The sequence below is a fragment of the Bacillus rossius genome, unplaced genomic scaffold (assembly GCF_032445375.1).
Source record: "Bacillus rossius redtenbacheri isolate Brsri unplaced genomic scaffold, Brsri_v3 Brsri_v3_scf22, whole genome shotgun sequence".
Classification (NCBI taxonomy): Eukaryota; Metazoa; Arthropoda; class Insecta; order Phasmatodea; family Bacillidae; genus Bacillus; species Bacillus rossius.
Genome location: NW_026962393.1, coordinates 475,001 through 490,000, shown reverse-complemented (window position 1 = coordinate 490,000; position 15,000 = coordinate 475,001). Strand labels below are relative to the sequence as shown.

Below are 15,000 nucleotides of genomic sequence, written 5' to 3'. Positions count from 1 at the left end.
AAATGCGCCATTGCAGTGTGGCAACTGCTGCCAGCTCGGGCATGTGTCTAAGCAATGCCATTTCAGGATCGCGTGCCCCCAGTGTGCAGGGCCGCACAAGCACCAACAGGGCTGCTCAAATCCGCCAAAATGCGTAAACTGCCAACAGGGCCACAATGCCAGATTCAGGGGCTGCCCTGAGTACCTCAAGGCCATGGCACGTCGCCGGCCTAGGGACAGAGGCGCCCCCAATCTGCGGCAGACTGCCCCTAATAATAACTATTACCAACATACAAGACAACCGGGCAGACAAGCACCACAACCACAACACATACCATCTCGACAAGCTAACCATCAGGCGGACAGTGATGGCTGGCAACAAGTCCGCCATGGTCGAAGGGCCAGAAGTCTGCCAAGAGAGCAGCACTGGCCAGCCCAAACCAACAATAGGTTTCAAGGCCTCGACGAGGAAGACTACCCCGATGCACTTGCATGGTCCCCACGTCAACAACGAGGGCAGAGGCAAAGAAACGCCAGAGCTGCGTACCACAATCACACGCAGCAACCCCAGCAACAGCAACAACGCAGACAAGAGCCACGCAGACCAGCACAGCAGCCTAAGAACAGTGAGCCGCAGCAAACGCGGCTGACTGAACTGCAGGCTGCACTGCGTGAAAATGCCAGGCAAACTGCACCAACTCAGCAACCTGCCCCGGCGCAGCAACATCCTGCCACCGCTGTTGCTGCCAGCCAGCCTGTTCCAGTTCCAGTTGCCCAGCCGGCGCAACCAATAACTGCCAACCTCCCGCTGCCACTGCCCCCAATGGAGGTTACGCAAGCGCAGACAGACACTAACTTCAAGGCGTGCTCAGTGCTTAAGGGCACTCTCACAAAAATTGCCACAACACAACCAATCCACATGGACATAGCCACAAAACTTGTCAACCTCCTCACAGCCTGGTTAGACACTACTGTCCCCCTTGAACACAGAGTCCGCCTTGCAGTTGAGCTCATCACTGCCATGTCCGACGTTGCACATGCACCCACACATTAATCATACCATCACCATCAAAAATATTGCCACATGGAATGCAAACAGTGTCCGCCACAAAACACAGGAGCTAGAGTTATTTCTTCGGGAACACGACATCCACATTTTAGCTCTTACAGAAACACACCTGGCACCCACAGACACATTCAGACTACAGGGTTACATTATACACAGGAAGGATCGCACAGCCCAGGGGGGAGGGGTTGCTCTAGCAATAAAATCCACCATCTTACACCACACTATACAAACTCCAGACCTAGGCATGATGGAGGCAGTAGCAGCCTCAGTCACTATAAATGGCAGGCCCTGCACAGTCATTGCTGCCTATGCCCCACCAGGAAAATCATTAAAAACAGAAAACCTGCAGGCTCTGGCAACATTCACACCCTCCTTTCTGTTGCTAGGGGACCTAAACGCCAAGCACCCCTCCTGGAACTGCGCACGGGTCACTGCAAATGGACACACATTGTTTCGACACCAGGAACAGAGCACATACATGGTGTGCGCTCCCTATCACCCCACCCGCTACCCCACCTCCTCACTCCAGACACCAGATGTACTAGACATAACCATTTATATGAACACAAATTTTATTTATGAACTAGAAGTAATCTACGAGCTTCACTCAGATCATATGCCAGTTATTGCTACGCTTGAAAATACCGACTCGCTAGCAACGCAACCTAAAACAAGCCGCAACTACCATAAAGCAAACTGGAATAAATTAAATAGCTACATTGAAAAACACATTAATCCTGTTGCCATCATTTCCTCCCCAAATGACCTCCAATCCTATTCCGCCTCCCTCACACAGGTAGTTGCGGAAGCCATAAATGTATCTGTCCCACTTTCAAAACGAACAGCTGACCCGGCGACACTTCCACTCTACATAAAGGAGCTCATCACAGACAAGAACCAAGCACGTCGGAGATGGCAGAGAAACAGATGCCCAGCCTTGAAGAGGATTTTTCAACACCTGCAGACAGAAGTAAACAATCAGCTCGCACTTCATAGGGCCAGAGTATGGGACGAGAAACTTTTCAACCTCACCACACAGGACAACTCCCTCTGGAAACTAACCAAATCACTCTCCAAAAAACCTATCACTATCCCTCCTATCCAACTCCCGACTGGAGGCGTCGCCTACACACCCACAGACAAAGTGGCAGCGCTGGCGGACAGCCAAGAACTTGCCTTCCAGCCAAACGTTCAGCCCACAGATCCAGAGCATGAAATACATGTAAATGACCAGGTCAGCCAAATCAGGAACTCACCCCTCCTGGAGGAGCCTGTACTCACCTCTCCTGAGGAAGTGAGGAGAGTAATAAAATCACTAAAAAACAACAAGGCACCTGGCATGGACAAGATACCTACGATCGTCCTAAAACAACTACAGGACCCAGCTCTGCAGGCAATAGCCACCTGCATAAATGGCATACTAAACACCAATACATGGCCAACTGTGTGGAAAAACGCCAAAGTCATCCTACTCCCCAAGCCTGGTAAAGATCCCCGCCTCCCTAACAGCTATCGTCCCATCAGCCTCCTCAATACACTCTCAAAAATAGCTGAGAAAATCCTCACCAGCCGCATCCAACAAAATCTGGAACAAAATCACACTCTCCCTGACTACCAGTTCGGTTTCAGAGCGGGGCACTCAACAACCCACCAACTGGTGCGGATAGTTGAACAGATCACACTATCCTTTGACTGGAGACAGTACACTGCTGCGACATTTCTAGACATAGAAAAGGCCTTCGATCGTGTGTGGCATGAAGGCCTAATCTATAAACTTCACACAGCACACATCCCTGACACATATGTCCGCACACTAGATTCTTACCTACATGAACGACACTTCCATGCCTGCATCCCAGGTGCCACCTCTACACGCCGTTCCATCAAGGCTGGTGTACCACAGGGCAGTGTTCTAGGCCCCTTATTATTCAACATCTATGTGGCAGACTTCCCAGCCTTCCCACAGGGGGTAGAAGTAGCGTGCTATGCAGATGATACGATGCTATATTCAAGCTCTGTGAGGCCTGCGGCTGCACTGCAGAGAGTACAGGCAGCACTAAACCTACTGCAGCAATGGTTTACAAAGTGGAAAACTGCAGTCAACGTAGGAAAATCAAAGGCCATTATTTTTACCAAGCGCCATGTTCCAGAACATCTGCCACTACTATCACTTTTCAATGCCGCAATCTCTTTCTACCCCTGTGTGGAATACCTGGGTGTACTCATGGATGCCAGGCTTACATGGAAACAACACATTCAAAACAAACGAGCCAAGGCCTATGCGAGGCTCGCGCAATTATATCCTCTCCTAAATCACAAGAGCAGCATCTCCACAACAAACGGTAAGCTTTTATATCAGGCATGTATAAGGCCTATTATGACCTATGCAGCCCCAGCTTGGAGCTATGCCTCCAACACAAATCTCCGCTCACTGCAATCTGCGCAAAATAAAGCTCTCAGAAGAGTCGCACAAGTGCCTATCTATGTCCCCACAGCACTCATACACAAGGAGCTACACATGGACACACTTCAGCGAATATACTTTAAACTATCGTCATCCTTTTATTCCCAATCTGCCACACACTCCAATCCACTCATTCGTAGCCTTGGAAAATATAAACCTGAAGATTCAAGAACACACAAGAGACCAAAACACGTGTTGTGCGAGAAGCCGCCGTAATTCCGCGGCAGCGCACACAAGAAATTCACAACCACCGACCGAAACAGCGCTGATTGGCTGCGAGCGCGCGAGGGGGCGTGGCTCGAGGTAGTCGCGCGCGGTTTTGGACGGTATAGAAAACTTTCACTTAGTTCCATTCCCGTGCGCCCGCGCAGGGAAGTCACTTCAGTTTTCATTACAACTTTTTCTGCACTACACCTAGTGCTTCGGTCTTTTACCATCGAATTTAGCAACTCTCACGCAATCAATCACACCACATTCCAACGATCTTCTGCCTTGTGCTTCGCTACAGTGTATGCAGAGACACCGCCCATAGTGCCTGCAGCCATGTGAGCGGCGCGCCGACTGCAGAGATCGTCAGCTTCTCCCCAAGTTTGCCCTCCACAGCACCCACTGTATATAATTAGTGTTAAAAATTATTTCGCAACGTAAAATTAAATATTCCCAAGTGTTCCTTCCTCCCAGTGTTAGATATTAGTGCTACGATTAATATTCTTTCTCGTCCTAATTTTAGCAACTCCCTTCCCCTACCACAGCGACTCGCCGACTGCAGAGTACATCATTTTCTCCCCAAGATTGCCACCCCTAAACCCATTAAAAATTATTTAGTGTTACAAACATTCTTTCGCAACATAAATAAAATTTCTTTCAGTGTTATTTCTTCACAGTGTTAGATTTTAGTGCTACGATTAAAAATTTTTTTTTCTCGTCATAAAATCTAACAACCCCGTCCTATGTGTCACAGAGACGCCAACCACAGTGCCTGTGTCAGGTCCCCACTGCACGATCTCCTGTAATTTCGCAGCATGAATCATCGTGTGCTGTGTACTCTTACGTTTATGTTATTTTAGTTGCAGGTCGCGCCGACGGACTGGCGCACTCGGCGTTGCTGAGACCAATCTTCAAATTCCATGTTCCTGCCATGTACAAGTAACCAGGTTACACCAACATAACGCATCTGGCCATCCCAGGCAGATGCGTTATACCTTATCCAATTTTCCCCCTCCTCCCCTCTGGGATATCCGGGCGGACATTTTCACTACCGGGTAGCAGGTTTCCTCCAGTGCGATCGCTGGTTTACTGCTGCCAACCCATTTGCTAAACCCCTATGCCTGCCGGAGCACTAATTCCCGTGCTCCTGCAGTCTTGCTTCGCGCCAGACGCACGTCGCCGCGCTACTCCCCCCTCCCCCGCAGGAGTGGGGAGTGGCACTGGCACTTTTTCAGTATCTAAAGTAAGCGTATAGGTCCCACCTGGCACGCATAAATTTCCTCTCGTCACATCACTCCCATTTTTATAGGAGGGCCCACAATCACTTCGGTTGTGTGGGACTGGCTTTAGCGTGGAGGGGCTATGCAAAAAAAAAAAAAAAAAAAAAAAAAAAAATTCCCGTCTCACTCATCTAGCGACAGCGGCACAGCTCAGACCTACGATGCCCCCCAAGACGAGCGGTAAGGCAGCCAAAAAGGCGGGCAAGGCCCAGAAAAACATCTCGAAGGGCGACAAGAAAAAGAAGCGCAAGAGGAAGGAAAGCTACGCAATCTACATCTACAAAGTGTTGAAGCAAGTTCATCCGGACACTGGCATATCATCTAAGGCCATGAGCATCATGAACAGTTTCGTGAACGACATTTTCGAGCGCATCGCGGCAGAGGCCAGCCGCCTCGCCCACTACAACAAGCGCTCCACCATCACCAGCCGCGAGATACAGACGGCCGTGAGACTGCTGCTGCCCGGGGAGCTGGCCAAGCACGCTGTCAGCGAGGGCACCAAGGCTGTCACCAAATACACCAGCTCCAAGTGAGCAGGTCTGGTGTGCACATGCTTACATAAACGGTCCTTTTCAGGACCAAGAACATGATCATGAAAGGAAATGCTTCTGCTGCTGTTCTACAATTCCCTCAATCCCTATGATAGTAAATGTAAGCTTAACCAAGGCAGAAATATTTTCATTAAAAAAAGTCTTTAAGACGCATGGTTTACTGGCTGAGATATATATATATATATATATTTTTTTTGCTTACTTCTGTGGTCATTAGTACATTGCTACAAATATATTTATATATATAAAAAAATAAATAAAAAAATCCTTTCTATTTAATTTAGTTAGATCATATATCAATATTAATGGCAAAGACCAGTTGCATCGATTCACTTTGAAAATAATTCCATTTGTGCTAAAACTGGACACAGTAAAAAAAAAAAAAAAAAAAAAAAAAAAAAAAAAAAAAAAAAAACTGAAAAAAAAATATATATATACACACACACACACACATAATTCGAATTCATATTATGCTTAACTGCGTTTGAATTTGCAATCATGCACAAGATGTTTTGTACTTCGAAGTAAAAACAACATAATGTACTATTTAACTACCCACAGTACAAATGGATCCAAAAAAAAAGTGAATTTTCATGCAGACGAAAATGCTTACATTTATTCTATTTATATTAAGTACCCATTACTAACAGCTTATACTGGGTGGAATACAACAGTTGACATGATTTTACTTATATGGCAATTTAATATTTAACCAAAATTAATGGTAAACTAATATTTTAAAGTGTCATTTATGGCCCCTTACCTTCAGCATGTTTGCTTCCTTGCACACAAACGAGGACAAACACATCACCCAACTGAAAAAAAAAAAAAATTTCACTTGCATCACAAATAATTTAAAATTTTTCACCACATGAAGTAAATATTTCGCAATAAAAAAAAATATAGCCCTAGGACTCGTGTGCACACCTTTTCTTCCCCACATCGCACACGCAAACAAAACTTCCAAATTATTACAAAATCACTCGATTATTATACATACATAAACACACATGTATTTTCCGAATAAGTGAGAAATGCAGGCCGATGAAAGTCAAATTTCGTTTCGGAAATTAAATCTCGCACAACTACCGACACATAACCAAACTTGCGTACATTTACATAGCATTAACCCTCTAAATAATAAACAAATGAAAGCAGAAAAAACAACATCGCTACCCACCGCGCGCGCTCCTGGCGGCGGGAGTAGGAACTACTTTGCACACAGACCGACATAGCCCCCTGCCAAAAACAGTAAAATAAATAATATATATAAGTCTTTTGGCGGGAAAAAATTTCTCAACCGCCTGGGAGCACCCTAGTGTGTGCCTGTCTTTAGGTTATGTTACTTTTAACTTCATTTTCTACAGGCAGACGCGAGGGTGCTCGCCCATTATTTTTATTTTTTTAAATTCTTTCCTACCTTTGGTGTGCCATGCAAGAATTTATCGTCAAAATGGCGGCCCCGAGTGCAAATTTCTCGTCTGCACTGCTGGCTGGATGATTATGTGATGTTTTGAAGGAGGGTGTTTTTTTTTGTTTGGATTTTGTGTGAGGGGGGGAGGGGGCTGGGCTAGCTTTTTTTTTTTTAAATTTTCTAAACATTCATCTCTTATGTAACAGTGTTCAGCATTAAAAAATTTAAAAGAAGAGGCACTTACTCATCAATTTCAAAACAGCCTATGAAGAAAAATAAAAAAAATTTAAATTCATTCCAGTTTTATACATTCATGATTTGATCACATGTATAACTTTTCTTTTTTATTACCTTATTTAATTTTATTATTATTACTACTATTGCTGCTACAACCTAGAAGATACCTCAGTGATACTAATACCTGCTGGTAAAGTTAAAGGTTTCACCTTTCTTTCTTTAAACATATCACAATACCTTTCTTGAGTTAAATATTATCTAATGGCTTTAAGAAGTTATGGTAATGTTCATCAGTTATAGAGTGTGGGTTTGTGTGTGTGTGTGAGAGTGTATTTTGAAGAGGGCTTTGGTGGTTGGGATGGTGAGGGTGGTGGGTGTTGTGTGTGGGGAGGGGGGGGGGGGGGAAGTAAAAGAGTGTTCATTACACGATTTCTCCTGTTGTTTGTAACAATCAAACCTGGTATAGCTATTTCGAGTGGCAAATACAAACTGCAAAAAAAAAACATCTATATCATTGCCAACGGCCATATCACGATGAACACACCGGTTCTCGTCCGATCACCGAAGTTAAGCATCGTCGAGCATGGTTAGTACTTAGATGGGTGACCGCTTGGGAACACCACGTGCCGTTGGCACTACTATTTTGCACCCTACAGAAAAAAATTTTTTTTTAAAAATTTCAATTTTAAATTTTTTTTTCCCCCACAATCACCACATTTCCCCCCCCCCCCCCCTAACACACACACTCACTCTCTCTCAATCAATCAATCAATCAATCAATCAATCAATCAATCAATCAATCACTCACTCACTCACTCACTCACTCACTCACCCACCCAGTAGCTGTGAATCTTTGCATGTGTATACCTCATACAAAATTCAAAGTGAAAAAATAAATATATAAGTGTATATGTATGTATGTATGTATGTATGTATGTATGTATGTATATATGTATATATGTATATATATATATATATATATATATATATATATATATATATAAACACACACACACACACCTATTTTGAAGTTTCTCTGTTTCAGTGGGCAGTTATGTATAATAATGAGAGATTCAAAAAGACGTTGATAACAATGTCATCAATGCCTGTTTAGTGTGCTCATTTGTTGGATGGTCGGCAGCAATACTAGAGGTGGTACAGCTGTAACCTGTAAAATTGTACCTGCAATGTGTTGTGTATGGAAAAAAATAAAAATTATATCATCTAAATTTTTGTTATCCAACAATAACCTTCCCATCAATGCATGATGTCACAGTAGCCATAGCTCTACTCTTTCTGCCATATAACATTGGGGGAAAAAAAAAAAAAAAAGGAGCTATTAGAATAATAACAAAAGATAAAAAATCATCTAACTGCAGACCAAAATTCAAAAAACTTAAAGTCCTGACTGCCATAAATGAATACGTTCTAGAAACTTTTTATTCATTCTTAAGAAAAAGAAGAAAAAAAAAATTATTATTTTTTTTTTTTTTTTTTTTTTTTAGATATTCGCACATAGGTATAACACCAGAAATGCTAGTAAATTGAGGATAGTTGAACATAACACTAGGCGATTTGAAAATGGACTAAATTACTTGGGAGTAAAACTTTACAACTTAATATCACAGAAAATAACTAAAACAATTTACCAGTATTAAAAAAAAAAAACAGTAAAAAAAATTCTTCTAGAATATCCTACCTACCCTCTGAAGCTATTCTTTAATTTGATTGATAATAGAGAAATTGAATTGTTAATTTGTTGAATGGACTTGTGATAACAGCTGCTTCATGTTTTGCATAAAGTTAAATTGTGTAACATGTTATGTATTTTTTTTTTTTGAAATTTTTTTTCTTGGTAACTTGCATCATGTAAATATTAATTGTCTGCACATACATGTTCTATATCCCGGAGCCTTGACTCCACGTGGGATCAACAGAACAAAAATACAAAAAAAAAAAAAAAATCCAGCTCACTAATCTAGGTGCATTTTGCTAACAATATTTGGAATATATATATATTTTTTTTTTGTGTAACATGCAAATTCTGTATTATTCTGCACACATTATTTATAATCTTCTATCATTTTCTTAGATAATAACTATTAATTCATAAAATAGATTGTGTGTGCATAACCTCCTGGAAACATTTGCACTTACCTCCTACTTTACTTTTTCATTTAAGCAATCCTATTCGCATGTATACACTTAGGTTGCAGCATCGAAATTGTGTAAAATTCAAAGTGTGTATTGCCTGAAAAAAAAAAAAAAAAAAGACATACCAAATATTTGCATACAGCGACACACTACATATTTGCACACAGTGGAGTTTTGCGGTAATTAACCTAGCACAATTTACCACACGCAATCACACGCCCGCGATGAGATAACACACTCGCTGTTTTCCTGTTGACCGGCACGAGGAGTAAGAAAAATTGATATTTACACGAGCACACACTCCCACACTAGTCACAACGTCGGTCATCAAGTTGTGTTGAAAATTCCTGTAGCCTCTGTTTTCCCAAATGATTTCACTTAAAATTTCATTTAACAAGACCATAAACAAATTTACAATACTAATTTCTTAAACAAACACTTCAGCGAACAAGTGACTGTCGCATTCATTACAAAGCTTACAACTTAACAGATGTTTCCGATGTGAAATAAAATAAGAAAATGTTTTACAACCAACCTAGAACATTTAGTCAAAACGTTTTTGTCCTGGTTTATGATTATTTTCCGTGACATGAATGTTTCAAAACTAATAAAAATACGAATGCAGCCAAATATAATGAAGTTAGCACATAAAAGACGACTTAAAATATTTCATTTTTCGAGAATTGGCAGAGCAAGAACGCACAGGTCCAACGGAAATTTCTTTAAAGATAAACGACCATCGGACAAAAACACCCCCTCCCCTCATCCTCAAAAATACGTGAATAATATACTTTTTCAATTATATTTTTATCGTTTTTTTTTTTTTTTTTAATATACTCATTAAAACTTCAAAATAAGCAGGTACTCGTGTGTTTTTCTCTCTACAATGTACCTGATCTCGGTGCGTAAACCTACATCATTTAGAGATGGAATTAATGTACACATACAAGTAAAATTTTGTTCCATTGTAAAATTGAGAGAAAGAAGGTTTTCCAAACGCATTAAGTATGGAGACTTTAAATAAGATTACGAGCTTATAAATGTTTGCAACGAAATAAAGTGACCATGTATCTGCAATTTCAAAAATATTTTTGCTCTGCTAACCTCACATGCAAGCAAGTAAAAATAACCTCACAACTTACTTACCTCTCTCAATTTCGCAGTACCAAAACATAGAAGGGATAAATAGGATAGTTTTTATTCGAAATCCTGCAAGAGTTTTAATTTTTATTAAAATATTTCTCCAATGTAGCATGTGTGTGGAATACTTCATCAGCAACTTGCATCTGCACCTTGAGTGAATTGAAGGGCAGCCAGTTTTAAAAGCTAAACAGAAACTGCACTCTTGAGAATGCATCAGATCCAAGTGAAATGCTTGTTGTGTGTACAGTTAAAAGTTTTATTATTCACACAATGAAAATGTAAACAAAATTTACTCACAATAATAATCACATCATCCTTGGAGGTGCACGAAGAAAGCCATTCCAGGTGGCACTGAACAAGGTGATTTGCTAGTGCTTCCACAGCAAACAGCCTTCATGAAATTATCTCCACATTTTCAGCATACTATACACTAAAGTATACCTAAGTTAATTTAACCATTTTCAAGTGATTCCAGCACAAATTACGTATTTGATTCCTTGAATAACATCTGCAAATGAAAAGTTCCCTGTTTGGTGTAGCAGTAAATTTAAACAGCTCGCAGTGCAAATTAAACAGTGCAGCTGCCATAAAAAAATTACACTATTAGTGGAACTGCTTATTATGTCATCGTAGACTGCTGACATTTAGAAAACATTGAAAAATCAGTGCTAAAGAAGCCCTACATTACTTTCGCTGTCCAAAGTGCGCTGCTCCCTACGTGAGCAAGGCATCGAGAATTTTCTGAACCGTCCGCAACCAGAAAATTGGGTAACCAGATATTTGCAGAGAGAAAAATTTTATTTTCACTTTGCTCTTGCATTCTGTAGGATCAGTCTCGTCATGGCAGATACCGCAGCAGCGACTGCAGCACCAGCTGTTGCCCCATCACAGGCAGCTTCCCCGAAGAAAGGCAAGGCTGCGTCGAAGAAGCCACGAGCCAAGCCCGCGCACCCGCGCACATCTGAAATGGTGGCCTCTGCGATCAAGAGCCTCAAGGAAAGGGGCGGCTCATCACTGCAAGCCATCAAGAAATACGTCGCCTCTACCTACAAAGTAGATGCGGAAAAGCTGGCACCTTTCATCAAGAAATACTTGAAGGCAGCAGTGGCTAGCGGCGAGCTTGTCCAAACCAAAGGCAAGGGTGCGTCTGGCTCCTTCAAGCTGGCTTCAGGGACCACCGGTGCTCCGGACCAGCCCAAGGCTCCAAGCGGCAAGCGTGGTGCAGCTGCCCCTAAGGAAAAGAAGCGATCCGTAGCCAAGAAGGCAGCGGTGGGCAAGAAACCAGTCAAGAAGACTCCGCCTACAGCAGAAAAGAAAAAAAAGGCAGCAGCTGCAACCCCCAAGCCCAAGAAGGCACCTTCAAAGGCAAAAAAGGTGTCCAAACCTCCCACGAAGAAACCCCGTGCTCCAAAGCCAAAGAAGGTTGCCCCAAAGAGCAAGTCGCCCAAGAAAGCAGCCCCAAAGCGGAAATGAAGATGCCAGCAGGACCGCTGGCACTTTCTGTGGCACTGTACCACCTTATCGGCCCTTCTAAGGGCCAACAATACTAGTCATGAAGGTATCAGTTGTTGCAATCATTGCCTCCTATAGCCACACCTCTGCCGTTAGGTAAAATTCTGGTTAAAAAATTTCTTATGGTATTTGAAGCGGGGGAAATAAATAAATAAATAAAGAAATTTATCAATTACATTGTGTGTATAGTTTAGGTGCAAAATTATTTAAAGTTTTTAAGCAGGAAAACGTCTTACAAACATCTCACTCTTATTTCAGCATATATATATATATACACATATATACACACACACACACACATATTTTTTTTGTAAGGATTAGGTCTCAGGGTATTAATGGTGAACTTTATGCTGCTGCTGCTGCTGCTGCTGCTGATGGTGCTGCTACTGCAGACAGGCACTGTTTGAAGAGTTTTTATTTCCTATGCAGAATACATTGCATTGTGTGCAAATCTTTTGTGTACAATATAAACAACCACCTCAAAACACAGACACTATAACTGGGTTTTTCCAAATTCTTATTAATGTAATATATTATTGGCTGGGTAAAGGTCAACGACAGCTAATAGGTACAAAAAGCCAGACAACTGTTTTCCTTTCAAATTTGACAGTTATTTTTAGCCCTAATAAGGGCTGTTTTTTTTTTTCCCCCTTGCAAAAAAAATGGCAAGGAACTCAAGCACGCTCGCCACGGATACGCCGGGCAAGCTGGATGTCCTTGGGCATGATGGTGACCCTCTTGGCGTGGATGGCGCACAAATTGGTGTCCTCGAAGAGCCCCACCAGGTAAGCCTCGCTGGCCTCCTGCAGCGCCATGACGGCCGAGCTCTGGAAGCGCAAGTCTGTCTTGAAGTCCTGGGCGATCTCTCGCACCAGGCGCTGGAAGGGCAGCTTGCGGATAAGCAGCTCGGTACTTTTCTGGTAGCGCCTGATTTCTCGCAGCGCGACAGTGCCAGGGCGGTAGCGATGTGGCTTCTTCACTCCCCCCGTGGCCGGCGCGCTCTTGCGAGCCGCCTTGGTGGCCAGCTGCTTGCGCGGCGCTTTGCCTCCAGTAGATTTACGAGCCGTCTGCTTCGTGCGCGCCATCGTGGTCCGTCTGCGCGTGCTGTAATTTTTTTTTTTTTTTTTTTTTTGACAACAGCCCCTCCACGCTGAAGTCTGTCTCGCACAACCGAAGTGATTGCGAGTCCAACACCTAGTGGGAGTGATTTTACGGGAGGAATCTTAGTACGTTCCAGGTCTAGGACCTATACGCGTTTCGTAGTAAAGTAAGCCAATGGCTGGTGCCCTCCATCACTCTCGTGAGTGAGGCCACCTGCCCGCGAGTGAATTTAATATGCGAAACACTGCAGGGGCGCGGCAATTAGCGCCCCGGCAGTTCGCAGGGAGTAGCAAAGTGGGATGCAGTAGTAAAACCAGCGATCGCACTGGAGAAAAACCTACTGCCCGGTTTAAGAAGTTAGCGCTCGCCCGATGGCCCGAGGGGAAACGGGGAGCGGGATTTAGGTAGCATAGCCTACAGCTGCCGGGCCGCAGCAACTGTAGGCGGATGTAGCGGCCTGATGGCCTGTAGTGCGTGGCAGGCAGCACGCATGTTTAGGGCGACTCGGATGGTGAGGCCGAGTGCAATGAGTGGCTGAGGGCCGGCCTGCATATAGGCCCGACAGAGCACCCACAGGCTCGCTTTCGCGCGCGCGCCTGCAGAGGCCCTGCCGACTCACAGCGAACTGCGCGCCCCGCCCGCAGCCTGGCGGCCGCGCGCGGAACACGCAGCTCCGCCGCGCCTCTCGCGGCCGCGGCACGAACTCTCGCAGGCCCGCAGGCAAGCCAGAGCCCGCGCCGCGCCGCGCGCACTCATGGTCGGGCAGCCTGTCGATTCTTCGCCTCTCGCTGTCCGCTTCTTTCTTCGTGCGTGCAGTTAGCCTTTCATGACATGGGGCAGGGCGATACCATTCACCCCCTAACTGACGCCACGGTATTTCGCGTTGCCCCCAGTTTTGTGTGTGACGCCAGCGAGCCATGAAAAGGGCTGCAGCGATCCCGACGGTCTGCTTCTGGCGAAACTTGTGTCTTCTCCAGGCCGCCCAAGCCACCAGTGACGCCTCTGATTGGTCCGCGAGTCAGTATTTGTGTATTCCTGACAACTCCAGCTGCTCATCACAGCTGGAGCTCCGCTATCCGCCACCCGCGGACGCGATCGGTAGCAGCCAGTCACTGCGCCCCTGGTACTCGGCCTACACAATGCATTTCGCCCCCCTTCCGCGCCGTCAGAGGCAATGAACCCCCAGGCGGAGCAGTCAGAGAGCTTCCTGCGATGTGTACACTGCGAGTCCCAGCGCCGATCTGCGCGTGCTGTAAAAATTTCAACAGTTTTGTTAAAGCTGTGGTGCACTGCGATTGGCCCGGCATCTCCATTGGCTGGCGAGAACAGCCAATCACAGCACAGAAGTCGATCCATAGAAACTAACGACAGAGGCGGCCGAGCAGCTCACTTCCATCACAGCTACCGAGTCGAGAGCATCGTCGGAGTGCGGCCCTGCCTCCTCTCTGCGCATCGCTTCGATTCTTAGCTCGCGGACACAAGAGTGACAGCCGGCCTGAGGGAAGTTATAAATCCCGAACGGCCACCTCGAGCCTAGCCCGTTTGGGTCAGCGGCGAGTCCTCTTACAGCGTAATAGATTTACAACACTTTCTTCAGACTGCCCCTAAAGAACACCGAACACAGGACACACCCGTGGCTTCCTGCCCCTCCCGCGACCGGGCCTTAGGGCCGGCCCTGAGGGGGGTTGGCGGAATGAGCGAGCAGGGACCCCCAGCCAAGTCCATGCCAGACAAAACACCACCCGGCGCAGCCTATCCTGGCGGCAGTTTTCAGTCCGTTAGGCACGGCACCATAAATTTAATCGTTTCCTCCCAGGACAACACGGACGCAACCATGGACACAGGCACATACCCCGACTCAGACTGCGATTCTGTTACCTCCAGGACCT

General features: G+C 44.7%; 1 non-coding gene across 1 annotated transcript; it reads left to right on the top strand.

The window, feature by feature from the left end:
- The first annotated feature begins 7,717 nt into the window (after positions 1–7,717).
- Positions 7,718–7,836, top strand: LOC134543860 (5S ribosomal RNA). The gene has a single exon (XR_010077309.1). It is a non-coding gene; the product is annotated as a 5S ribosomal RNA (ribosomal RNA).
- The last annotated feature ends 7,164 nt before the right edge of the window (positions 7,837–15,000 follow it).